Here is a 26,500-nt window from a genome sequence, read left to right as displayed (position 1 = left end):
CAAATTGGTTGAATTTGTGGTCAAGTAATGTTCGACGAAGCCCGGACTTCGGTATTGCATTTCAGCGTGGTGGCTTAAAAATTAATTAATGACTTTGGTCATTAAAAATCTGAAAATTGTAAAAAAAAATAAACATTTATAAAACGATCCAAATTTACGTTCATCTTATTCTCCATCATTTTCTGATTCCAAAAACATATAAATATGTTATATTTGGATTAAAAGCAAGCTCTGAAACATAAATATATAAAAATTATTATCAAAATTAAATTTTCCAAATCAATTTAAAAACACTTTCATCTTATTCCTTGTCGGTTCCTGATTCCAAAAACATATAGATATGATTATGTTTGGATTAAAAACACGCTCAGAAAGTTAAAACGAAGAGAGGTACAGAAAAGCGTGCTATCCTCCTCAGCGCAACTACTAAACCGCTCTTCTTGTCAATTTCACTGCCTATGCCGTGAGCGGTGGACTGACGATGCTACGAGTATACGGTCTTGCTGCGTTGCATTGCGTTCAGTTTCATTCTGTGAGTTCGACAGAGTTCGACAGCTACTTGACTAAATGTTGTATTTTCGCCTTACGCGACTTGTTACATTTAGTCAAGTTTTGACTTAATGTTTTAACGTAGAGGGGGAATCGAGACGAGGGTCGTGGTGTGTGTGTGTGTGTGTGTGTGTGTGTGTGTGTGTGTATGTGTGTGTGTGTGTGTGTGTGTGTGTGTCTGTCTGTCTGTCTGTCTGTCTGTCTGTCTGTCTGTCTGTCTGTCTGTGCGTGTGTGTGTGTGTGTGTAGAGCGATTCAGACTAAACTACTGGGCCGATCTTTATGAAATTTTACATGAGAGTTCCTGGGAATGATATCCCCAGACGTTGTTTTCTTTTTTTCGATAAATGTCTTTGATGACGTCATATCCGGCTTTTTGTAAAAGTTGAGGCGGCACTGTCACACCCTCATTTTTCAATCCAATTGATTGAAATTTTGGCCAAGCAATCTTCGACGAAGGCCGGACTTCGGTATTGCATTTCAGCTTGGTGGCTTAAAAATTAATTAATGACTAAAAATCTGAAAATTGTAAAAAAAAACTTTTTTTTTATAAAACGATCCAAATTTACATTCATCTTATTTTTCATCATTTCCTGATTCCAAAAACATATAAATATGTTATATTTGGATTAAAAACAAGCTCTGAAAATTAAAAATATAAATATGTTGATCAAAATTAAATTTTCGAAATCAATTTAAAAACACTTTCATCTTATTCCTTGTCGGTTTCTGATTCCAAAAACGTATAGATATGATATGTTTGGATTAAAAACACGCTCAGAAAGTTAAAACGAAGAGAGGTACAGTAAAGCGTGCTATGAAGCACAGCGCAACCGCTACCGCGCCAAACAGGCTCGTCACTTTCACTGCCTTTTGCACTAGCGGCGGACTACGTTCAGTTTCATTCTGTGAGTTCCACAGCTTGACTAAATGTAGTAATTTTGCCTTACGCGACTTGTTTTCTTCTTTATTTGTTTCTTTCTTTCTGTCTGCCTCTCACTGCATAACTCCTCCATCACTGCAAAACAAAACAGCCCCCCCCCCTCCCCTCCCCCCAAAAAAAACCAGCAGCTGAAAATCACAATCAGAACCAAATGTCTTATCAATACTGCAGCAATTTCAAAAACATGCTTGTTTATCAAATTTCCATCTCATCGTCTTCCTTGACAAACCAAGACCGAAATAGAAAAGGAGTAAGGAAAAACCTGAATGCTTGTATGTTTTTCCTGACATGAAATGGATTTCTGTCATTCAAACCAACGTTGCATCTTCAATGCTCTGGTAAGTCGAAATTGCTACCAGAATTTTAGGGGCGTTGCCAAAAAAAAACGAGCTAAGATTGCTTTCAGACAACTTGCCCGAAAACAAGATAAACGATGGCGAGAAGAACAAGGAAAAACAGTTAGTTATTGGAACGTTAAATCGTGAGTAAAAAGGAAACATTTACTTTTGTTCATAGCTAAAATGAAACATTCACTAGTCTATTATTCCATAATAATACCATCTTTAGATAATACAGTTTTCCAGTTCCAGCTCCAGTTCTGTTCACAAATACAGAATACAGAATACAGCGTCAGAGTATTTTATTGCCAAAGTTTGGGAATTCGTTTTGACAATTGCGGGTTTCACTCCCTTCAAAGAACACCTAACATACGCAGCTAAACAACAATTCAACGACATCAATCCTAATGTATACCAGTGCAAAGAATAGTATGCCCATCAGTAATAATAGCTCGTACTAGCTGCTTCGCCACCACCCCTATTATACCCTCTTGAGCGTCCTTTCCCAGTCCAAATGTGTTAGCGGGTTTGGCATGCGGACCGTATCTGACAGACTGAGTGACATGCCAAGATTGGCAATTGGTGATTATCCTCAATTGTTGCGGCCTTGTTTGCTTGCAAGCTTTTTTCTAGGACAGAGTTACATATGCACCTGTGTAATGGCAGTCTGGTGGTTATGGGTAGTGGTGGTATGTTGAGAGAGAGAGAGAGAGAGAGAGAGAGAGAGAGAGAGAGAGGGGGGGGCAGAGAAAGACACACACAGAGACATACATACATACATACATACATACATACATACATACATACATACATACATACATACATGCATGCATGCATGCATGTATGTATGTATGTATGTATGTATGTATGTATGTATGTATGTATATATACACGTCACTTCCGATGGCGGAAGGTTGGAATTTCTCCAAAAACTGTCCTACCAAATGAAATATGGCACGTTCAAAAAAGTCGAAAAGGAAAAATAACAGCGAAAAAAAGTATTACGCCGTGAGTGTGGGTCGACGAATAGGCATATTTGACACCTGGAATGAAGCCAGCAAGTCTGTAACTTCTTTTCCAAAGGCGACACACAAGAGCTATGACACGTTAGCTGCGGCTCAAAGAGCAATGGATCTCGCCGGAATTCAAAACCCACATTTATTTGAAGGAGAGGGACACGTAAGGGAAGATTTTGAAGATCAAACGGTGGTGAAGGAGATTTCATCTGCAGCGGCGGTCCCTAACAGTAACAGTAACATCACCATCAACACGCAAGACGATCGAAAGGAAATGAGCGACGGTGGTTGCTACGACGACGAGAAAGATCCAAAAGAAAGAACACTGACCTGTTCTGACTGCAGGAACAAAGTTTTCTGGAGAGATACCAAATTACCGGGCTACCAGATAGCGATATTTGCACGAACGCAGCGAAAGTTTACCTGCGAATATTGCACGGAAATCATGCTGGACGACAAAATAATGGAAGAAGTGGAGAGGGTTGTTCCATTCGAAAGCGTTCTAGCCACAGAAAGCAAAACTTCGACCAACTCAGATGGAATAAAAGGTCCTCTTGACCAACTCACAAATGAGGCCAAAGATCTTCACAAAGGCCTTCAACATCTCGAAAGTGCCATGGTTTATCTCTCCGAGAGATTTGAAGAAACGCGATCACAGAATGAAGTGATGTTGGGGGACATGAATCAGACACTACTGACTGCATTCAATGAATCTTCAAAAAAACGAAAGAAAAACTGGGAAGAAAATCAAAGCACAGAACAACAAGACTCACCTCATAGTCCTGGTCGAAAGCAGAAAATGAAAGGAGGCAGCGACAAACTGAAAATAACAACAGAGCCCCGAAAAATAGAACAAGAAGTTGACGTCATAATAGAGGAAATGACACTTGAAGATAGCAAGGCAGAAAAAACACCTCAGAGAAAAAACTCGTCTCGGCAAAAGACCAAAACATCGCTTGCATCAGGTAAAATAAGAGAAAATACCTCCAAAGAAAGTAGGGGAAATGCTTCCAACTCGGCACAGGCGTGTAGATCATCTTCACAGCCAGCCTCATCATTGTCGACATTGTCATTGTCATCAGTAGAAGAAGACAGCGAAAGTGATGAAAACTCAAGTAAGGAAGAAAAAGAAGAAGAAAAGGATGGAAACAACAAGGAACAAAGCCTACCATCAGTGTACATCCTTCATGATTCCATTCTCAATGGAGTAGACCCTGAAAGAATGGGTCGCCGTTTTGGATTGCACGTCACAAAAAAGAAAACAAGTAATATTGATGACTGCCTCGCCGAGATAAAGTCAATAAAACAAAAACCAGAAGCCATTCTCATTCATGTCGGCGTGAATGATGCAAAAGTAGACAACTCAACACCCTCAAAAAAACTGAAAGCCTGTGTGAAGACAGCAGAAGAAAATTTTCCCAAAACGAAGATCATTGTAAGTCAGGTGGTTCCAACAGCCTCAAGGGACATGAATGTTCGCACGAACCTTATCAATGCAAAGATGGAAGCTGCATTCCAATCAAAGATGAACATTTCTTTCATTAGAAACGCAAATGTTGCTGCACATCTACAAAGAGACGGAATACACCCGAATAGAAGGGGAGATGGAATCCTCGCGACAAATATTGGCTACCATCTAGAAAACCTTCTTTGGAGCAAACAACCAGATCACAAAAGAAGAGAGTCATTTCCGAATCAGAGAAACCAGCCATGGAGACAAACAGACTACAGGGAACAACAACAACAGCAACGGCATCGTGTTTCGTACAATGAGCAGTACAATGATCACGCTGATATCAGTGAGGACCAAAAGAGATCATTTGGCAGTCATCGGAACAAATCGTTGCACCCTAGAGAATATAACCAAACTTACTACAGGGAACAACAACAACATCGGCAACATATCCCGTACAACAAGCAGTACAACCGTTATGCTGACTTCAGAGAGGATCAAAAGAGATCATTTGATGGTCACTGGAACAGATGGAAGTTCTCCAGGGAAGATGACCAAACCGACTACAGGGATCAACATCGAACATATGTATCATACAACAGGCAGTACAATCGACACGCTGACTTCAGAGAGGGTCAAAAGAGATCATTTGGTGGGCATCAAAACAGATCTAGGTACTCCAGAGAAGATAACCATTACCCGACTCCACAGAATGGGGCAGAACCCAGGAATTACTTCAATAGAGAGTATGACAGATACACCTACTACAGAGGAGACACCCCATACCAGAATTCAAGATTGGAAACAGAACAAGACACATCGTACAATGGGCAGTTCAACAAGCATGAGTACCAAAGAGAAGACAACAGATACCAGAAACAGCAACTTGAAGAAGAACAGACCGCACCATACGTTGTGCAGGCCAACAGATACATTGGCTTTAGACAGAGAAAGCCCTACTAAAATACATAGACAACAATGAACAAATGCAAACAAATATCAATATTGAGCTGGAACATTAAAGGGATAAAAGGAACAATAGATGGCTGCTTAATCAACAAATTACATGTAGAGAAAGTCTCAAGTTCTTTAATAGAACATGACATTGTACTTATAGAGGAAACACACCTTACTAAAGAGGAAGAACAATCACTGTTTTTAACAGGATTTGGAAGACCTATCAACTTTATTAGACCCAAAAGAAAGAAAGCAGGAAGCTCATCGGGAGGGATTACCTTATTTATCAAAGATTCAATTCGACCCAATGTGAAAATTTTACCCAAAAGTAACCACAACATAGTTTGGATACAAATAATGACAGATACTGGTCACAATGATGTGTTTCTCGCATGTGTGTACTTACCACCAGAGCATTCGTCATTCGGTAAAGACAATACAGTTCAAATGTGGGAGGATCTAGAAAATGACATTGATGACTTGTCTGCAAAAGGATCAATAGTACTGTGTGGTGATTTCAATGCAAGATCTGGGGAATATAAAGATTACATAGAACATGATAATATCAATAACATATATACATTGCCCCCTGATTATTCCTCTGATGATATATTTAGCAGACGTTCAATGGATAAGGTGATCCACAAATTTGGTAGACGATTAGTTGATTTATGCAATAATTTCAATATACACATTCTCAATGGAAGAATACTAGGAGACATACAAGGCAAATTCACTTGTTATCAACCCCAAGGTTGTAGTGTGGTAGATTATTTCATATGTTCCCATGACCTTCTTAAGGACGTTATAAGCATGAGGGTCAAGAATTTACAAGTATATTCAGATCATTGCCCATTGGAAATGAAAATCAGACTCCCATTAATAAATAAAGATAATACTTATAAAAGAATGAGATATCAACACAATCAAAATATATCATACAATATTAATGAAAAACTAAGTATAAAAGAGACGTACCAATGGGACAGCAGTTCATATGAAAAACTTATGCAAGCTCTCAGTGCCCCCGATATGAATAGACAACTACAAGATTTAGAATTAGAGATAGAACAAACCCGTGTAATAAGCAAAACCAGTTACACAGAGAGCAATGTTGATAATATCACAGATAAATTTACAGACATATTAAATAATGCTGCAAATAATAGCCTAAAGAAACAGATTAAAATGAAAATCAATATTCGAAAAAAGAAAAGAAACAAAGTTTGGTTTACCAAAAATTGTTATCAACAAAGAAAAGAATTAAAATCGATATTAAACGCTTTGAACAGATATCCATTTAATAGATCACTTTGTCAAAAATATTATAGTGTACGTAAAAGATATAATTCTCTAATAAAGAAACAAAAAAGAGAATATAGAAATAAATTAGTTTTAATATTAAATGACCAATTCAATAATGATCCAAATAAACTTTGGAAAACATTAAAAGACCTAAAATCAATGGGTGATAATGACAGAAATAATAATAAATGTAATATAAATCCAACCAAATGGCTAAATCACTTAGCAAATTTAATCGGAACTAAACCAGATATTTCAGAACAAAGAAGTAAGGAAGTGTCAGAGGAACTAAAACAGAGTACTCATCAATATAATATACCCACATTAGATAACCCAATTACAGGAAAAGAAATTAAAATTGAAAGTAAGTCATTGAAAAACAAAAAAGCACCAGGACCAGATAAACTATCAAATGAGATTATTAAAGCAAGCTTAGATCGAACTGTACATATTTTAACAAAGTTATTTAATTTAATATTAATTACTGGACATTATCCCAAAAATTGGAAATCAAGTATAAGCATACCAATCTATAAGAAGGGAGACCCTCTTAACCCAAGCAATTATAGAGGTATTACTTTGAGCAGTAATCTTAGTAAATTATTCTGCAAAGTAATGAATTCAAGGATTTCAAAATTCTTAGAAGATGATAACATAATTAGGAAAGAACAGGCAGGCTTCCGAAAAGGATATCGAACTACGGACCAAATTTTCGTATTAAAAAAAATTGTAGACGATCTCTTAAAATTAAAAAATGGAAGAATGTATGCATGTTTTGTAGACTTTCAGAAAGCCTTTGATAATGTATGGCACGAAGCACTTCTACTTAAACTATATACACTAGGGATAAGAGGATACTGTTTCAATATAATAAAAGATATGTATACAAATTCATTCATTAGAACTGAATACAATCAAGAGTGTCCAATGAGTATACATGTCAGAAAAGGTGTTCATCAAGGAAATACATTAAGTCCTATACTGTTCAACATTTTCATAAACGACTTCACTACAAATATACCTGATTTTGATTCACCATACATTGATATAAACTCAAAAACAAAAATATCATGTTTAATGTATGCAGATGATTTAGTAATGCTATCCAAATCAAAGTTAGGTCTGCAACAAAAATTAGATTACTTAAATATATACTGTCAACAATGGGGATTAAAAATAAATACTGAAAAAACGAACATTGTAATATTTTGTCGTAGTCTTCCCAAAATAAATACAATATTTAAATGTGGAGATTGTATTATCAAAAGAACAGACCAGTATAAATATTTGGGTATAGTGTTCAACCAAAATGGAAATTTAAATATTGCCCAGGAGCATCTTAGCAAACAAGGAAACAAAGCAGCTTACTCTCTTCGAAAAGCGTTCAGAAATAGTCTTGTTCAAACAAAAACAATTTTAAATTTATTTGACTTGTTAGTGTCCCCAATTATTTGTTACGGCGCAGAAGTATGGTTTCCATACATTATAAAAAATACACATATATTTGACGACATTGATGCCTTTTTTCAATGTTGCATCTCCAAGGAATGCCCTCATGAAAGTGCACATATAAGATTTTGCAGATTCATTCTTGGTACGCATAAGAAAAGTATGAAAATTCCAGTGCTAGCAGAACTAGGACGGTTTCCAATAGGATTGAGAATATTATCACAATGCATAAAATATTGGGCTCATATACTAGAGACTAAAAAAGACTCCTACATATATCAAGCATATTTATCACTATTAGATCCGTCACGGGAAAGTTCATGGTCACATTTCATAAAACAAGCAGTAGATAAATTAGGATTTAATCATGTCTGGCAAAATCAATCTACATTTAATTCTAAAAAGTTACAAAAAGCCATACAAGAGAAATTAGAATGCAAATTCATAAAATTCTGGATTAATAAAAAGTCTGAAGGAAGTTCAAAATTAAAATTCTACGCAAAAGTAACAGACTCGAGGAAATACGAATTGCAATCTTATATCAATGAGGTAAAAAATTTAGATCACAGAAAAGCATTAACAAAGTTAAGAATAAGTGCACACGATTTAGAAATTGAAAAGGGTCGACATTTAAATACACCAGTAAATGACAGATTATGCAAAAAATGTAATGTGATAGAGGATGAAATACATTTGTTGGATAAATGCACCAAATATACTTCCATTAGAGAAAAATTCATATCAAGCATAGCCTATTCAGGCCAATACACTCTTCCCAGCCAAATATTACAAATACCCAAACTACAAACCCAGCTAGCACAGTTTGTTTACGAATGTTTCAAAAAACGGTGATGTTTTCTTTTACTACAGTTTCTTTGTTAATTAATTATGTGCCTTATAAACTGTGTGTTTCATGGCAATAAAGATTATTCTATTCTATTCTATTCTATTCTATTCTATACATACATACATACATACATACATACATACATACATACATACATACATACATACATACATACATACATACATACATACATACGTACGTACGTACGTACAGAAAAAGACAGATAGAGAGACAGACAAACAGAAGGACTGACAAAGAGAGAGAGTCAAAGAAAGACAGAGACACAACACAGAAACACAGAGAGAGACCAAAAGAGAGAAAAATAGCGAGAGAGACAGACAAAGACAGACAGACAAAGACAGAGACAGAGCGACAGAGAGAGAGACTTTGACAGAGATTAGAGACAGTGAGAGACAGACAGTCAGACAGACATGCACATAGTTACAGAGAGACTCAGACAGACAGACAGACAGACAGATGAAGTGCAGTGTGTCTGTGTATCTGTGTGTTCGTCCGTCCATTCGTGTGTGTGTGTGTGTGTGTGTGTGTGTGTGTGTGTGTGTGTGTGTGCGTGCGTGCGTGCGTGCGTGCGTTGTGTGTGTATGTGTGTGTGTGTGTGTGTGTGTGTGTGTGTATGAATGAGTGTGTTTTCAAAAGCAAAAAAACATGCTGAAACAGGAGTTCAGTGACTACAACATCGGAAAACAACATCAGTTTACGACTGTCACGAGAAGTTTGTTTCAAAGCTATCACAACAAGTGCACAAATCTGACATTCAATCTTCATGTGAACGAAGAACTTGAAGCGACCAGCAATTTACACACTTCGATAGTGAAAAATTCCAAAAAGAAACCACTTCAGTTCAAAGATAAATCTTCACGGTACATGAACTTTGAATGGTTCACTAAGCCCTGTTGAAATTCCAGCGGAAAAAAGAGGGTGAAAGCCAGTGTACCTTATTTCAAAACGAGACACCTGTCCTGATAGAACGGATAGGGAGGGCGCGAAAAGGAAGAGCCGATGACAGACTAGCTGTTGGAACAGCCATCCATAGATTACTACGCGCTTCCGTTGGGTTTCTGCAGAGCGTGAAAGTACTTACTGAAGATACAAAAGCGGTACTTTTCGTTGATCCTGTCTCTTACTATGTCTGCCCTTCATGTGATTTTCAATTTAATTCTTAAAAATAATCTGCAAAACTCCATACACATTTGGTTTTTTGAAAAGGAACAACCCAGACAGTTTTGTGATAAGCTAACCCGGAATGATGACTACTTTTATTGTTATGGTGTTGGTGTTGCTATCGTTGGGGCTCGATTTTCACGTTCGGCGAGGGATTAATTTCCTAGAGTCAACTTTGTGCAGACTCTCCTCGGAGGCCGAACACCCCCGTGTGCACGTATGCGCACGATAAAGAACCCAAGTTCACAGCGAAAGTCTCAGGGCTTAGAAACATGAATACATGCATGCAGGAAAGAATAACACAAAAAGAAAGTGAGAGAGGGAAGGCAGCCCGAATTTCCATGAGGGTAACCTCACAGGACTATATAAAATCTTAACCTTATCCTTATCCTTTGTGTTTATGGTGGCGGTGTTGGTTAATGTTGTTGGTGACGACGTCGTCTTTGTAGACTGAGCTCTACCTTTCATTCTGTCTTCTGTTTTCTTTATTCCCTCTCGTTTTATTTCGTCTTTTTCCTCCCCTCCTGCCCTTATTTGTTCTTTCGAGTTTAATGTTATATTATATTGTAAGTACATGTTGGTCTACTTCAGTTTTTAACTCACGAAGACATTTTCAGACTATTTCAGCATCCTCCACGCCCCCCCCCCCCCCCCATCCTTTTTCCCCCAAACTAAAGCTAAGAACACATTTTAACACTACTTCAAAAGCATGTAGACTGTAAAAGCGTTATTACACTTAAAAAAAAAAGGCCTCCATCAACTGCAAACGGGCTTTATTGCACAATTGATTTTGGGGGAAAGCACATCCAGTCGATACAAGATATACGGTGAAAGAGCCAAGAGTATTAAGAAGCTCTCTTCCAAGTATGCAAGGTTAACTTTAGTTTATGGACGAGGTACTCTTCAAAGCAAACCAGGTTAATCGCATCGACATTTCCGTCCCAACAGCCTTTCGCGCGTGTTTACCCGAGATGCATCAGTCCTGTTGAGCGAATTTCCGGCGAAGACATAGGACGTCCTAATAAGCCACCATCGCGGCTATCAAGGACCCCCCCCCCCCCCCCACACCCACACTTGCGGTCGCTCTAGCTACTTTTATTGCACGTCAAAATTCTTCCTCTGTGTGTGTGTGTGTTCGTTGTGTGTGTGTGTGTGAGTGTGGGTGGGTGTGCGTGCGTGCGTTCGTGCGTGTGTGTGTGTGTTTGGGTGTTAGTGTGCGTGTGTGCGTGCGTGTGTGTGTGTGTATCTGTGTGTGTGTGTGTGTGTGTGTATTTGGGTGTTAGTGTGTGTGTGTGTGTATGTGTGTGTGTGTGTGTGTGTGTGTGTCAGAGCGGTGTGGTAATGTGCGTCGCGGCTATTAATAACCCACACACACACACACACACACACACACACACACACACACACACTTGCAGTCACTCTAGCTACTTTTATTGCACGTCGAAATCCTTCCTGTATGTATGTGTGTGTGTGTGTGTGTGTGTGTGTGTGTGTGTGTGTGTGTGTGTGTGTGTGTGTGCGTGTGTGCGTGTACGTGTGTGTGTGTGTGTGTTCCCTCTCTCCCAGCTCGGTTGAGCTCGGTTACGCTGTAAATTTACCTTGATAAAACGATGACTTATCTACACTCTTTCCCCTTACTACGTGGTTGTGGTGTTACCCTATTGGCCAAACATACGAACGATTGCCCACTTCATCAAATTAATATTCGATTGATTGTTTTTCTGTGAGACCTAACCCTTCCTCTCCCGATCTCACTCTTACCTTCTCTCTGTATATGTCCGTCTCTCTCTCGCCCCCCCCCCCCCTCCCCCACTCTCTCTTTCTCTCTCTCTCTCTCTCTCTCTCTCTCTCTCTCTCTCTCTCTCTCTCTCTCTCTCTCTCTGTGTATCTCTCTCTGCCTCTGTCTGTCTCTGTCTCCTCCCCCCTCTCTATATCTGTCTCTCTCTGTGTCTCTGTCCTTGTTTGTCTGTCTGTCTGTCTGTCTGTCTCTCTGTCTCCTTCTGTCTCTCGCTCTTTCTGTCTCTGTTTCTCTCTGTCTCTGTCTCTCAGTGTCTCTCTCTCTCTCTCTCTCTCTCTCTCTCTCTCTCTCTCTCTCTCTCTCTCTCTTTCTCGTTACAACAAAGTTAACAGTCTCCATCCCACCACCACCCCTGCCTTATACTGACTACTCGCTGGAACCGCCAAGAGAAAACCACACGGTGATGGAAAAAAGATGTCGATAATGACCAAGATTACTCACCCATGACTAAACATGCCGCAAAGAAGCAGTAATTCAATATTTTCCTTGCGTTCGTTTGCTTGCCAAGTCGAATTTTCGCCTGATCAAAACACCGATTCTGACGAAAACAGCGTACGCGAGTCACCGCTCAGGAAGTCATGTGACAGCTCCAGGAGTGGTGCATGCTGGGATAGACAGGAACTGACGGTTTTGGGAATCAGCGGGGGTGCGGAGGGGGGAGGGGGGTAGCGGGACGGGGAAGTTGGGGAGGAAGAGGTGTGGTTGAGAGGGATTTTTTTGTTTGTTTGTTTGTTTGCTTAACGCCCAGCCGACCACGAAGGGCCATATCAGGGCAGTGCTGCTTTGACATATAACGTGCGCCACACACAAGACAGAAGTCGCAGCACAGGCTTCATGTCTCACCCAGTCACATTATTCTGACACCGGACCAACCAGTCCTAGCACTAACCCCATAATGCCAGACGCCAGGCGGAGCAGCCACTAGATTGCCAATGTTAAAGTCTTAGGTATGACCCGGCCGGGGTTCGAACCCACGACCTCCCGATCACGGGGCGGATGCCTTACCACTAGGCCAACCGTGCCGGTTTTAAGAGGGATGAGAACCGAAGAGAATAACAAATAGCAAATAGGAGAAAAGTCTGTTAAATTATGCAAATGACGATGTTTTTGTTTCCCGGATGATCCGTCTTTAAGTTATCAAGTGTATGCATCACACACACACACACACACACACACACACACACACACACACACACACTCACACACACACACACACACACACACACACACACACACACACACACACACACACACACACACACACACACACACACACACACACACACACACACACACACGACTAACAAATACACAAAGAAGAGTTTAGCCGCGTAGACCAAACAAAGCGCTGCTAATTACACCTATTTCTGCAACAGAATATGGACTCAACCGTACAGATAACCAACCCCCACCACAATATGAAATGAAAAGAGTATGTGAAAAGATGTTTGCAAGCAAGGTAAAATGTCAAAGGAAGACGTCATGAATTGGACGGTGCGAAGTCTTCTCTGTTGATTTCTTAGTGACATGCTTAGCTAGGCATAGAAAACTTATTGTCGCAGACACGACATTTGTTTGTGGTGTGAACATACATTCACTATAGCATGGAACGACATAAAACATTAAAGTTCAGGACACATGTACAACAAAACTAGTTTCAATAAACATAACTGCAAACTCCTCGTGCCAATTAAAATAAGACTGACGTACGTGGCTTCACAGAAAGTGCATAAGAATAACATTTTGAGTTTGATACCTGAAGCAACTAGTGCCAGTAAAGGTTTAAAAAACAAAAACATTCTCAGTGACAGATCGCAATTAGAAGCCTTGGCCTCATAATTAGAGGACAGGTTCAACTGTTTCAATCTTACAATTTGAGCAAGAAATGCTGAAATGGTTAGTAAGAGCATTGTGTCATTTTAATTATCAGGGACATGCTTCAATATACACCTTACAGTAAGTATACAAGGTCAACTTTTAAAATTCTATTCTTCAAACAACTAGTGCCGAAAATGTTAGAATGAGCATCTTGACATTCTCAATGAATGACTTCAATAGAAACACTGGCGTCTAAACATTTCTAAAAATTCATACATTGAAGTTGATGAAGCACTGATGAAAGGATCAGAAAGAACATCTTATCTTTTGACTTTCCGGTTATCGACTTCAAAAGAAGCCGGGGAATCACCAACAGGGCACACGACACTGAACGCACGCCGATAAACTACACCACTTTTCGCCGCGGTTCTTGTGTACTTCGTGTACTGCCGATGCCCCGATAGATAATGCCTTGCACTTTCTTTGGTTTCCTTGACCCTAATCCTTCGCCTGACAGATCTTGGTCAGGTTTTCGGCTTCCTCTTGTGGATCACTCTGAAAAATGTCCGGACGACGTTGCCTCAAAAATGACTGTCGATTCTCGGAAAATGTATGCAATCTGTCTTCTTCAAACTGGGCTACAGTCGAACCTGTCCTAGCGACCGCATCTTGAGAACGACCACCTGTCCTAAACCACCTCCCGAAAGGGTCTCCGACGTGGGTTTTTTTTCTCTAAAATGTACCTCTCTATAACGACTTCCTTCTCTATAAAGACCGCTTTTCGTCAAACAGTGCTACAGTCGAACCTGTCCTAGAGACCACCATATTATGAGAACGAACGTGTGTCCTAAACCATCTCAAAGGGTCCCCGACGAGCTTTTTTTCTCTCTTTAATGATTCATCTTTTCATAACGACCACCTATCTATAAAGACCACTTGTGGTTGGTACATGGGGGGTTCGCTATAGACAGGTACCACTGTATCATGTACACTTCTTGGGCATGAGTAGCGTGGACACGAGATGTAATCGCGAATTCAGCAAGTCACAATTTAGAGCAAAGTTTACCACTGACACGGAACGTCCTGTTGAAAAGTAATGCAACGTGAGGTGTGAATGTCTTGGCACAAACCTCTTCAATCCATCTTAGTCACTGAGTGGTTTTGTCTACATTGGATGAACGCATATGTGGAAATGTACTACAGTGCGAACAATTTACCCCTTGCTAAAAACCATTGAATGTTTTTTTGTGTGTTTTTTTTGCCATAGAGTAAACTGAATGGACTGATGTTCAAATGTAATACATTGTGATCTGTGTACCTCTTGACATACCAAATGCATCTCGTGTGTTGGGTATATATTGAATCTTATGTGTTTTGTTCTTTGTTGAATCTTATGTGTTTTAGTTTATATTGGAAGGGTAAAAGTCAAGAGCAGAAATCTAATACATTGAAACTTTAGGGTGGAGTGTTCAGATCACACATAATATAGCTATTCTGATGAACACGTGGGGGAATTCGGGGGCTGTGATTGGATGGTCTCTTCCGATCATCAAAGCATAATGCTACGGAAGTCGGCCATTTTTCTCAATATCCAAAAGCATATTGTCAATAACAAAGACTCATGGTTCCGGTTTACCCATCTGTACCAGGCGGCGATGTTTCTAGCATACACTGACAACTTGAAATTCTTCTCGGGAATGTTTTTCAGCTTTACAAATGTCGATAGCATACCCTTTTCTGCTAACTTCCCGATGAAACAGGACTAAACCAATTATTTTCTGTCCCTAAACACCACAAAATGCCCAAAGTCGAAAGATGTAGTACAAACAGGGGAGTAAAACGGAACAGCCGTTTTTGTGTGCCTTGAGCTCACTGAGTTGCCGACTAACACAAACTCAGTTTCGCATTCGGCTTTTCTTATCTCGTAACTCCACACTAAATACCCCACTTCCCCCCTGAAGTATTGATGTACAACCCATGGCACTAACATTCATGTAGTCGTTTATAACTTAGGTTGAAAAGTTCGCTTCATGACGAGACAAGTATAAATGCCATTCACCCAAACTGAAAACTTCTTGCCGTCTGCTCGCGTTGTACGGATTAGCTGTTCTCTTCTCCTCCCCTTGTTGCATCCTAGTTCTTCAGTTGTTTCTAGTTTTCCGTTGATGTTGTGTTTTGGTCTTCTTCATAAGTAGTCTTGTTCAAAATGAAAAAAACTCAAACTTCTTTTTGTTGTATACGAATGAACTAATAAAAAGCTGTTTAACAGCTGTGTTGTGAAATCGAGTTTTTTTTTCCAAAGTCAGTGTGGCGCCTGCGCAAAACTAATGCGCATAAGAAACGGCGTCTGCTATCAAAACCTGAGATCAACGCATACTCAAAAACTGTCATTTTGTAAGTTTGGAACAACAAATCAAGGTCAGAACAGCTATATAATCGCTATTGTGTTTTCAGCGTAGCAATAGGGTCCGATATTTAGACTCGAACAAGTATAATGCGACTCGTCTTCGACTCGTCGCATTATACTTGTCTCGTCTAAATATCGGACCCTATTGCTACGCTGAAAACACAATAGCTGGTAATAATGATTACCAGGCTCAGCTGTGTAAAAATGAAACATTGTGGGTTTTTTGTTTTAACTTCTTGACTTCTTGGCATAAGCTACTGAATCAATTTCAGTCGCAATGTGTTTTGGTCCATCTCGTACTAGACAAGACAACAGTCAAGAGCATTTACAATCGAATATACTGCTAGTTTTGTCTTATTGTTTGCTTGGTGTGCTTTGACTCTGATTTTGATCCGAATAGTTCTATAGTATTTTAGTAATGTTATGTCCGACATTGTCACGGTTTGGTGACATGGATTGGGAAAGAAACACTCTGTGGGGTGCCTTTCCGAAATTGCGATGCAAAGCGCCTGTGCTTATCGCAACTGAAGGATTTTTTGCTGACTGAGCTTAGCACGTGAAATTCGTTTTATCTCCCCGCCTGGGCTGGAGTGCGAGATGTAATATTGTGTACAGGGTTTCCACGTGCGGGATTTTGCTGGCTTAGCAAAATCAACTAAAACTGCATAGACTTGTGACGATAGCGATTGGTCGCTGGAGTCATGTGATGTTTTCGACGAGCTTTGGAGGAGACATTGAAACGTCCCCACTTGCGGGAGTGCGGTGTTGCGGGTATGATGTAACCGGAACATCTGTATGCTGTAACCGGAACCACTGCACGCTGTAACCTGATAACCTGGTGATTTGCTGTTGCTGTCGTCGTCCTACCACTTTACACTTCTTACCATTTCTGGTAACTACGGGGAGGACCTTCAGCGATTGAGTGAGGCGCCTGATATCTCCACTGTTCCCTGCTTCGTTCAACGCCAACCGGCACTACAGTCAACGGAGCAGTTGTGGAGATAGACTATTTACGGGTCGCCCACTCAGTGGCAAAAAGCTAAGTGCACCATGTTCATTGCGCCCTATATACCACCTAGTCATCTTTCATATTTGTGATATCATTAGAGTGGTGACAACGTGGGGTGTGCGACACCTGCATAACCAGCGCTTTTGACAGACCGGCTATCTTTCCTGTCTTTACACGGGTTCAGCGTGTTATTATTATTTAATAAACTTTAACTGGCATTTTTGTCAGTTATTTTCTTTACGTCTTTGACGTAAGAAGAACGTTTGAAGTGAAGTATTGAGGGAGGTGGCGAGATCGTATATAAACAGGCGTCTGAAACTTACACTTTTGTTGATTCTATCTTTTTTGTGTGACTGCGAGAGTGGATCGTGGTGTGGATAGTCAGTTAGTAGTAATTGACCGTTCATAATCACCTTTTGTGATCTATGAAACGTGACAGACATCATACTTGTGTTATTCTCCAACTGAGTAGGGCACGTTATATATGCGTTCGCTTGACTTCGTGATCCCTATTGTTTCTCGTTTGTATTATTGTATCATGTTTAATTGAATAAAAACTTGTTTAAACCAAATAGACTGGCATTATATAAGCTGTAGGGGTTTGCCATGCACCGACTGGGTGACTCCAAGCTCGGCAGTGTCAATGTCATATATACCACTGCGTGTAGTTTGAATTTCTTGTCGAAACTTGCTCATTCCATCTAAGTCACATTGTGGTTTAGTCTATACGTACTGGACGTGAAAACATTTCAAGGACACTGTTAATCTGATACACTGTGAGCTTTGCAGTGTGGGTGGCTGTGTCGAGTTGTTCACGTGCATTCCATCTGCTCTCAAGGACACAGCAAGAATTCTGTGTGTGTTTCGGTTACAAATTGTTGTGTTGACAGTCCATTTGGCGAGAAATGGGACGAAGCGTGTTTTGTTTGTTGTAGTTTTTAGTTTATAGTTTAAAAAAAAAAAGTTTTTATGTGTGTGGGCTGGTGGTGGGAGTTCTCTCTCTCTCTCTCTCTCTCTCTCTCTCTCTCTCTCTCTCTCTCTCTCTCTCTCTCTCTCTCTCTCTCTCTCTCTCTCTCTCTCTCTCTCTCTCTCTCTCTCTCTCTCTCTCTCTCTCTCTCTCTCTCTCTCTTTAAAGCTCTCTCTCTTTAAAGCTCTCTCAAGCTCTCTTTCCCTCTAGCTCTCGCCCTCACACACACACACATACACACACACACACACACACACGAACACACACACACACACACGCGAACACACACGCACACACACACACACACACACACACACACACACACACACACGAACACACACACACACGAACACAAACACACACACACATAGTCTCTCCCTTGTTTGTACCTGCACACACACAAACAATCTCACGCACACTCGCTTGTGTCTTTTGAGCGTGTCTCTTGGACAATTTGTCAGAAAAAGTGTATTATCTGTATCATAGGTGTTAACTGTCTGTCCACTTGGAAGACCGCGGGGTCGCACTGCAGTGTAACGTTTTGTTTTGTCTTAAATGAAACGTTCCAATAACATACCATTTTTTTGTTTTTATTCTGAATTTTGGAACCTGTTTTCGCATTACAGCAAGTCAAGCTTTTTTTTCTCTCTCCAAAACGGGGGACAGTGCCACCTCCATGACCTGACTGAGTGCTGGAAGTTCCTGGAAGTGAGTGACCACGACGTAGAAGACTCATAGACAAAAACATCATTATGTTCCTCTTCTGTGTCCCTGTCCTCCAAAAACCGCCAACTCACACCTACTCCGACCAAGTTTCCGGTCCTTGAAAAGATGCTCTGTATTTGACTTGGCATTTATCCAACAATAGCCATCATCTTCTTCTGCGTTCCTTTATCGCGAAAGGACACGTCCCTTCTTTGGTGTGATAATAGTGTTTGTTTTATTTTGCGACAGTGTTCACGTGTTCGATCTTGACTGTTGCACCCGCATTTATGCATGATCAGTCTCTGCAACGGTCGGGTCAATACCGTTTTACTTACTCTATAAAAAAAAATAGTGTTAGTTTGTGAGAATGTTAACGTTCTCCGTCTTGGCTTTTGCACCCACATTCAGTCCCCAGTGACCACACCACTTCTTGATTCATAGTTACTACTTATAACTATAGTGTTTGTGACAAAGTTACGTGTACCGTCTTCAAGTTAAACACCCACATGCAATCTTCGCGACGGTCAGGCAAACTCTGTTTTGGTTACAACTAAAAACTAATGTTTATCTGTGACACAATTAACGAGTCCTGTCCTCATTTTGGCACTCGTATTCAGCCTGTCGTCCAGTAGTGCAAAGCGTAGTACTGCTTTGGTGACTGCTATAATCCAGTGTCCCTGTTCATGGCAGAGTTAACTGCTTTCCTCTTGACTTTGGCACTCGCATTCAGTATTCGGTGCATTTTCAGGTGAACAACATTATAGTGTCCACTAAAAACTAGTGTCTGCTTGTGGCAGACCTTACTTTCCCCGTCTTATTTTGGGCACTCGCATTCAGTCTTCACAAAAGCGGGCAATAGTGCTTTGACTACTAATAAAGTACAGACACCAACACGAGGGAAAAAAACTAATCCAAGCAATGCCAACATCAACATGTCCTCTGGGACCTTCCGTACACTAGCAGACGATGGGAATCAGTCAGGAATAGTCTATTGTTGGTAATAGGAAGTTACAGGAACAAGAAAAACACGGGTTTCCCAGGCCCGACTGTTGCACAAGACAAGACGGATGTTCCTGCTACAGTCTAGACTTCTTCAATTGAGGAGAACGCTCGGGAAACAACAATTAAGTCCCAGTGGAGACGCGTGCCTAATAAGTGGTGTTGCTCAAGAAACAAACCATCAATCCTAGTGAAGACGTGTACGCGAAAGGGGTGTTAGTTAACAAGTCAGCGTCGATTGTGCTTCATAGCTATGCAGCACTTGTCTTTAGTCTTTAATCCCGATTAGGACAAAAATAAAGTATGGCGATGACCGGAATTGTGACTCCTGACAATGGAGACATGAGGAAGAAAGCCGCTCGCCAATTTAAATTCCTTTAGTCAATAAGCATAGTTTCGAAGCATTTTCAAACAAATCATTGTGAGGGTATATAAATAGCAGCACAGTGAATGTCCCTTGACAGTCTAGAGACACAGTGCTTGCTGCTGCGCGAGCCGAGAAAATTGTCCCTCTTTATTTTTGCTGCCCTGGCAGCAAAACCCCTCTGCGCGGAGGTGTTTTCAGACACATCGTACGTAGGGTGTTGACATTTTTTTTTATTTTTTTTTTAAGGATAATAATTTTATACGTGTAAGAATGTTACCCACACCAGGACAAATACGAATGGCTGTATGGCGGGATCAATTATTTTATTTATTTAATTTTTGTTTCTTCTCTTTTTATTGTTTTCGTCCTCTCTTCTCTTGCTTGTCCCAGCACGGTTGGCCTAGTGGTAAGGCGTCCGCCCCGTGATCGGGAGGTCGTGGGTTCGAACACGTGTATGCAATTTATGCATGGAAAAAGATACGGGATACGATTCTCTTTTTATGATTGTTGTTTTTCTACACTTGACTTGCTATTTGTTTGCTTGCTGTTGTTGTTTTTATTCAGGACCTCATGTTCTTATTGAACGTAACTTTGCACTCATTATTATCATTATTATTAGTGTTATTATTATCATTATTATTATTTTATTGTTATTAATCTTATTACCATGAAATCATCATCATTGCCTTCATTGCTATTATCATTGTTACTTTTGCTATCTTTATACTTCATAGTTTTTATTTAGTTAATCTATAACTTTTGATTTGCTTTTGAATGTTACTTATTACCATATATATGTATGTTTTGTCAAATTCGTAGTGTCCATATACTCTTTTCATGTGTTGTTTTGTTCTCGTCTTTGTTTGCAAGGACAGATTGTAAGACTAGGCAATGCCTAAAATCTCCATCCTTCTGTAATAAAGTTTAATCAATCAATCTCTCTCTTTATCTCTCTCTCTCTCTCTCTCTCTCTCTCTCTCTCTCTCTCTCTCTCTCTCTCTCTCTCTCTCTCTCTCTCTCTCTCTCTCTCTCTCTCTCTCTCTCTCTCTCTCTCTCTCTCTCTCTCTCTCTCTCTCTCTGATTGGTTGGGACCTTGACTGGTCCAAAGCTCCCAAGCCCAACCCCGAACAATGTGCAGCAATCTACGCTCTTCCACAAGAGCACACAATTAATATCAGAGCAGCAAGGAAGGACACACGGAGCCGAGGGTTTTCTTCCAACAAGAAGAACATGCAATTTTCCACGTGCAGCGTCTTCATACAGCTCAGCAGAGATCGCATCCTAATCCGTCAAAAGTTTCATTTCGACCAACATGCACCAATCAACACTTTCTCCAATTGCTTGGGCTGCTAACAGACTCCCCCCTCTCTCCCTCTCGATTCCTTCCTCACATCCTAACCTACCTCTTGCATTCTACTTCCTCTTTTGTGTTCAAGGTTGTCAAAACATGAGCAGACCAGGGCTTAAATAGAGGTAGTATTCAGTACAAATGGTGGTACATGAACAGGACATTTTAAAAGTGTATGTGCATGTGTGTGTGTGTGTGTCGGGGGAGGGTCCTTAAAAGGGAGATTCCACTACGGTTCCCTCAGAGGAGAACATTCTCATTCCTTTCAGGGTCCGTTCTCAACAACTGAGCGCCCTTGTTCCGTCACACTAACTGCATAGTAGCGTCAACAGGCAAACTTTCAACACTAGGCAAAAATCAAGGGCGATTCTTTCCGATGCAGCATAGTTAGGTCCCATTGCTCTCTGCCCTTGACTCCTTTGGGAAAACGCCAATCCTTCAAGGCCCAATCTCGAACACTACGTAGCAATCTTCTCTCTCTTCGAAGAGCATGGGATAAAATCCCCAGTCATAACCTCCGTGGCAACCTCAAGACAAGTACACATCAGTGCAACCCCTTTTCACTGGGCTAAAACATGATTGTATTATATCCACCATGCATGCATCATTGTATTTGTTTTGGCCACGTACAATTATCTCTTCGCTTACTTTCGTGCCTTAATTATTTGCTTAAAATTGTATCATGATACTTAAACAGATTAAAATCTTGCTTGAAGCAAAGATCGTTTCCAACTTTCATTTTTGGCAAAATAGACCATGCTTACTCCTTCCTGAACGGCCAATAGTTCTTTCTGACCACTAAACATTTCAGACAGTGCTCAGTCTACCTTTCATCAACATCCTTTTTTCTATTTCTCCCAAAGCCAAGCACCCCCCCCCCCCCCATTTCCAGGGCCCCTACAGCTCGTTCCCTCTACCTCCAAGCCACCCCTAACCACCACCTCTGCGCCTCTTCTTCAACCTTCAAGCCAACAAGCAGCACATGCAGCAGCCCGCTCAAAGTTGACGACCACAGCCAGGGAAGAGCTCCAATAATGATATGGTGCATCCACGAGAAACATCTTCATTCCTCTCTCATGTTGTGTCGAGCGGTACACTCCACCCCCGCCCCCCTCCACCCAACACCCACACCCTCTCCTTCTTTTTCAGGTCGCCTGACATCTAAGAAAATCAGGTCTTAAAAGAAAGGGAGTTTAGATAAAAACAGTACATTTGGGGAAGTTATGTGTTGACAATCTCACAAAGATGGGTCTTAAGGGGGAGAGGCCTTGAAATAATATGTCTTTACCAAAGTAGGTGTTGGGGGTGGGGGGGGGGCACAACAGAGTAAGCAGGGGAGAACATACTCATCTCTCTCTCAGGTCCTGTCCTGGGGAATTAAGCCCCTTTGCTCCAGCGTCAGGCTTTCAGCCCCTAATCCCGTCACACTAACCGCATCGCGTCACGCCTCCCTGCCCTCAGCCAATAGAGGCAAGCTAATAGACACATGTCACTTGATTGGCGGCCTAATCAGGCGTGAAATCCCGCAGATTGCGTAGCGGGTAGGAGGCAGACGCTGAAGAAAATAAGTCTGGCCGAGTTACATCAGGCTTGACCGCCTTGACGCCGGGCTAATAATCAGCTAGGTATTGCCCAATTTGACCCAGACTTTCTTCCGCCTCATATGTCCCCTACGCTTGGGTCTTCGTCTGGAAGAGAAATGTGCTGAATTGTGCATTGTGTGCCTCTTCCTCCTCATATGTCCCCTTCGCTTTGGTCTTCGTCTGGAAAAAAATGTTTGCTGAGGTGTGCCTTCCTGTGGGTATAGTCCATGCAACGTTTTGTGGGCTCGTGTGGGTTTGTGTAACAATATAGAATGTGAACATTTGGTTTGCTCAATTTAACACACACTGTCTTTCTCCTCCTGCGTCCCCCTGCTTGTGTCTTTGTCTGGAAGAGAATGTCGGCTGAATTGTGTATGTTGTGCCTTCGTAACGGTATAGATGCAACGTTTTGAGTGCTCTTGTTTTTGCGTAAAAATGTAGAAATATGAAGATTTGGTTTGCCCAATTTGACACACACTTTCTGCCCCCCCCCCCCCTGTGTCTTTGCCTGGAAGGAATATTAGCTTAAATGCGTAATTTGTTCAGCCCTATGGGCCAGCATCTCCCATGGTAAATGCATAAGATTTGTTCGGTCTTGGTAAGCCGCAAAATATAAAAATGTGCATATTTTGTGAATCCTCCTGCAAAACGCAAACTGACAGTGAAAATTACTTGTTGTTACATTTTCTATCTGCTGCCTCCCTGTCGGAAGATGCAACAGTTTTTGTGCTCAAAATGTAGAAACATGCACATTTTGTTTCCCCTTACGCGCGTTAATGTCGGACGTAAACCTAATGTTTTCAGTTTGACCTTAGCTTTACCCCTCCTGTCCAAATGTATACATCTTTCTTCACCCGTAAACACAAATTGAATTAACTGAGTATTTTTGATTCCCTCTACGGGCAAGCCTGTTCTAAGGTACGTTTTGTTTGCTCTTGGCTAGATGCAAATTGCGGACATTCGTAAAGTTTGCGTTTCCTTTTGCGTAACTGCGAAATGCAGTCTCTGTAATTTCTATACTCTAATCAGTTAGGTATTGCACAGAATGACCCAGACTGTCTTCTTCCTTGTGTCTCCGTCTACAAAGAAAACTTGCTTATTTATGTATCTTATGACTTACCTGTATGCAAGCGTCATGTTTAGTAAATGCAGCTTTTCGTGTGTTCTTGGCCATTATGCAAAATGCAGACATGTGCAAACTGTGTGTCTCTTCCTACCTAAACTGCATAAAAACCGCAGAGCTGCAATCTCTCTTGGATTACTTTTCTTTTTCGCATGTGCAAGCTGGAAGGAGCTTTTAATTTGAATGCGTCATGTCGAAATTGGAAATATAATTAGTCATACTCTACCCACTTTGACAATGTTTTCCCCCTTTTCATAATAATACCACACCACCTACCCCCCCCCCCCCCCCCACCACCAATCACCTTCCCCGTTATACGGATGTTTCTAGGCAAGTTTTCAAAGCTTCAAGGCAGTTGTTGATGTCTTCTTTTCCCCACCTTGGGAACAAGTTCGGCGGATCTTCACATTGGCGGCAACATTTTCAGCAATTTGAAAGCTGTCGATTTTCTGCCGACTGACGAGACCGAACGACATTACCTCCTATACATATCCCTGCATACGTACCTAACCACGGCCATCACCACCACCAGCATCACTACCACCATCCACCAACCTCCTTACTTATTTACCCTTCTTACAAGTTGATGTTGAAGAGCAAGGAAGCTAGTGAAGGAAGACTCCTGATGCCTACTTTGATAATTACAGTGCGCCGATTTGTTTATTTAGGGGGTTATTTTTCCGTGAGAGGGAAATTTCGACAGAAGCAAAATTACCCGTTTAACCTTTCCGTGTGTGGGTGCGTGCACTCTCTTGTGTACCCCCTTATAAACCCGCCCGCCAACACACAGGAAAATACTGCTGTCTCGACTTTCTGGCTGGGTTCAAATAAAAGGTCGTTCTTGGAATATTGGAAAAGTGCTCCAAAATTGCTGACTGCGTTCAAAAAGCTATCCTGTCCCAGGTGACTGGCTTTCTGGAACCTCTGAAAGATAACTATTAATTATACACGATATCATATGTGTTAAATAGAAAGTGTATAGGATTTACAAAGTAAAACAATAATGTCTACACAAGAAAACAGCTGTTGTTTATCCAAGGCCAGTCCTGTGTTTGTTCGTGAACAGACCGCAGTTTTTCCACGATTGCAAACCGCTGCTAAAGTTCCCCCCTCCCCTTTTTCATTTTTCTCTTACATTTACAGCGATTCAAAACCAGCTTTCATATCATTTGGGGTTGCTGCCTTCAAACAACGATCACATTGGCAACGTAACATTGACATCTTTGAGAGAAGGGGGTGAGGTGGGCGCAGGGGAGGGGAAGCAGGCGAGAGAGGGTGGGGGTGGGGTGACCAACCTGTCTGGAACTTGCTTCAACTTATGAAGGAAAATGTCACGCTGGCTGCTTTCAGTATGTAAGATTCTTCTGCTCGAGTCGTTTTACTGTAGACTTCCTACGCCGTTTCTACAGCGGATACTCTCAATCCAGATAAAAGAATGTTCCGGCCGACTAACTCTCTTCAAACCCGCCAGGAGATGCCAAAAGAAAAGTTGTGATATTGGCCGCGTTCAGATATGTAACATTATTCTGGATGACTGACCTTCTCTAGGCCAGAGGGAGTGTGTCTGGACATTTTGTGTGATACAGATTGGTTTGAAAATGAAAGAATAGTTATGTTCAGGATGAATAAGTCGTTTGGGGAAGACTCTACAGTCTACACGCATGTACGAAGCGAACCCTGTCCAAACATTGACAGAAATAATATCTAGTCCATTCAGTCAAAAGAGATTATTCATCCTGACTGCACTCACAAAAAGCTGAACAGCGTTCTTGTCTGTACCAAGTATATTCAACTGTTTGTTCAAGAGTATATCAAAGTTGCCAAAATCTCGCTTTATTACGTTCAGGAAGACTTCGTATACAGACTGCATTCAATCAGAATTAGCTTTTTCATGGCACTGTTATGCCATATGGGATATGTCGCAAATGCACTTTGTTAATGTGTACCCTAAAAGTGCCTGCTTCTTGAGAGGTTAATCATGATCGATCATTTCATCTTCGGATGAGTTCAAAATGTTGAATTTGTTCCTCAAGTTTTGTTGGGGGGGGGGGGGGGGGGGGATGGTTTTGCTTGCTTGCTCTTTAATTTGTGTTTATTTATGTATTTATTTATTTGTTTATTTATTTGATTTCATTTGTTTTACTTATTGATTGATTTATTGATTCATTGGTTGATTGATTTATATTTATTTATGTATTTATGGTTGTTTTCTTGTGTGTTTGTTTCATTTCTTTTCATGTTTGTTTTAATGTATTCATGCTTGTGCTGAATGTTTAGCTCTGTCTCTGCTTCGTAAACGCCACAAAAACACAAACGCGCAACAACAACAAAAGTTCTG

This window comes from Littorina saxatilis, linkage group LG1 (genome assembly GCF_037325665.1).
Source record: "Littorina saxatilis isolate snail1 linkage group LG1, US_GU_Lsax_2.0, whole genome shotgun sequence".
NCBI lineage: Eukaryota > Metazoa > Mollusca > Gastropoda > Littorinimorpha > Littorinidae > Littorina > Littorina saxatilis.
Note: the sequence above shows the minus strand (reverse complement) of the source record.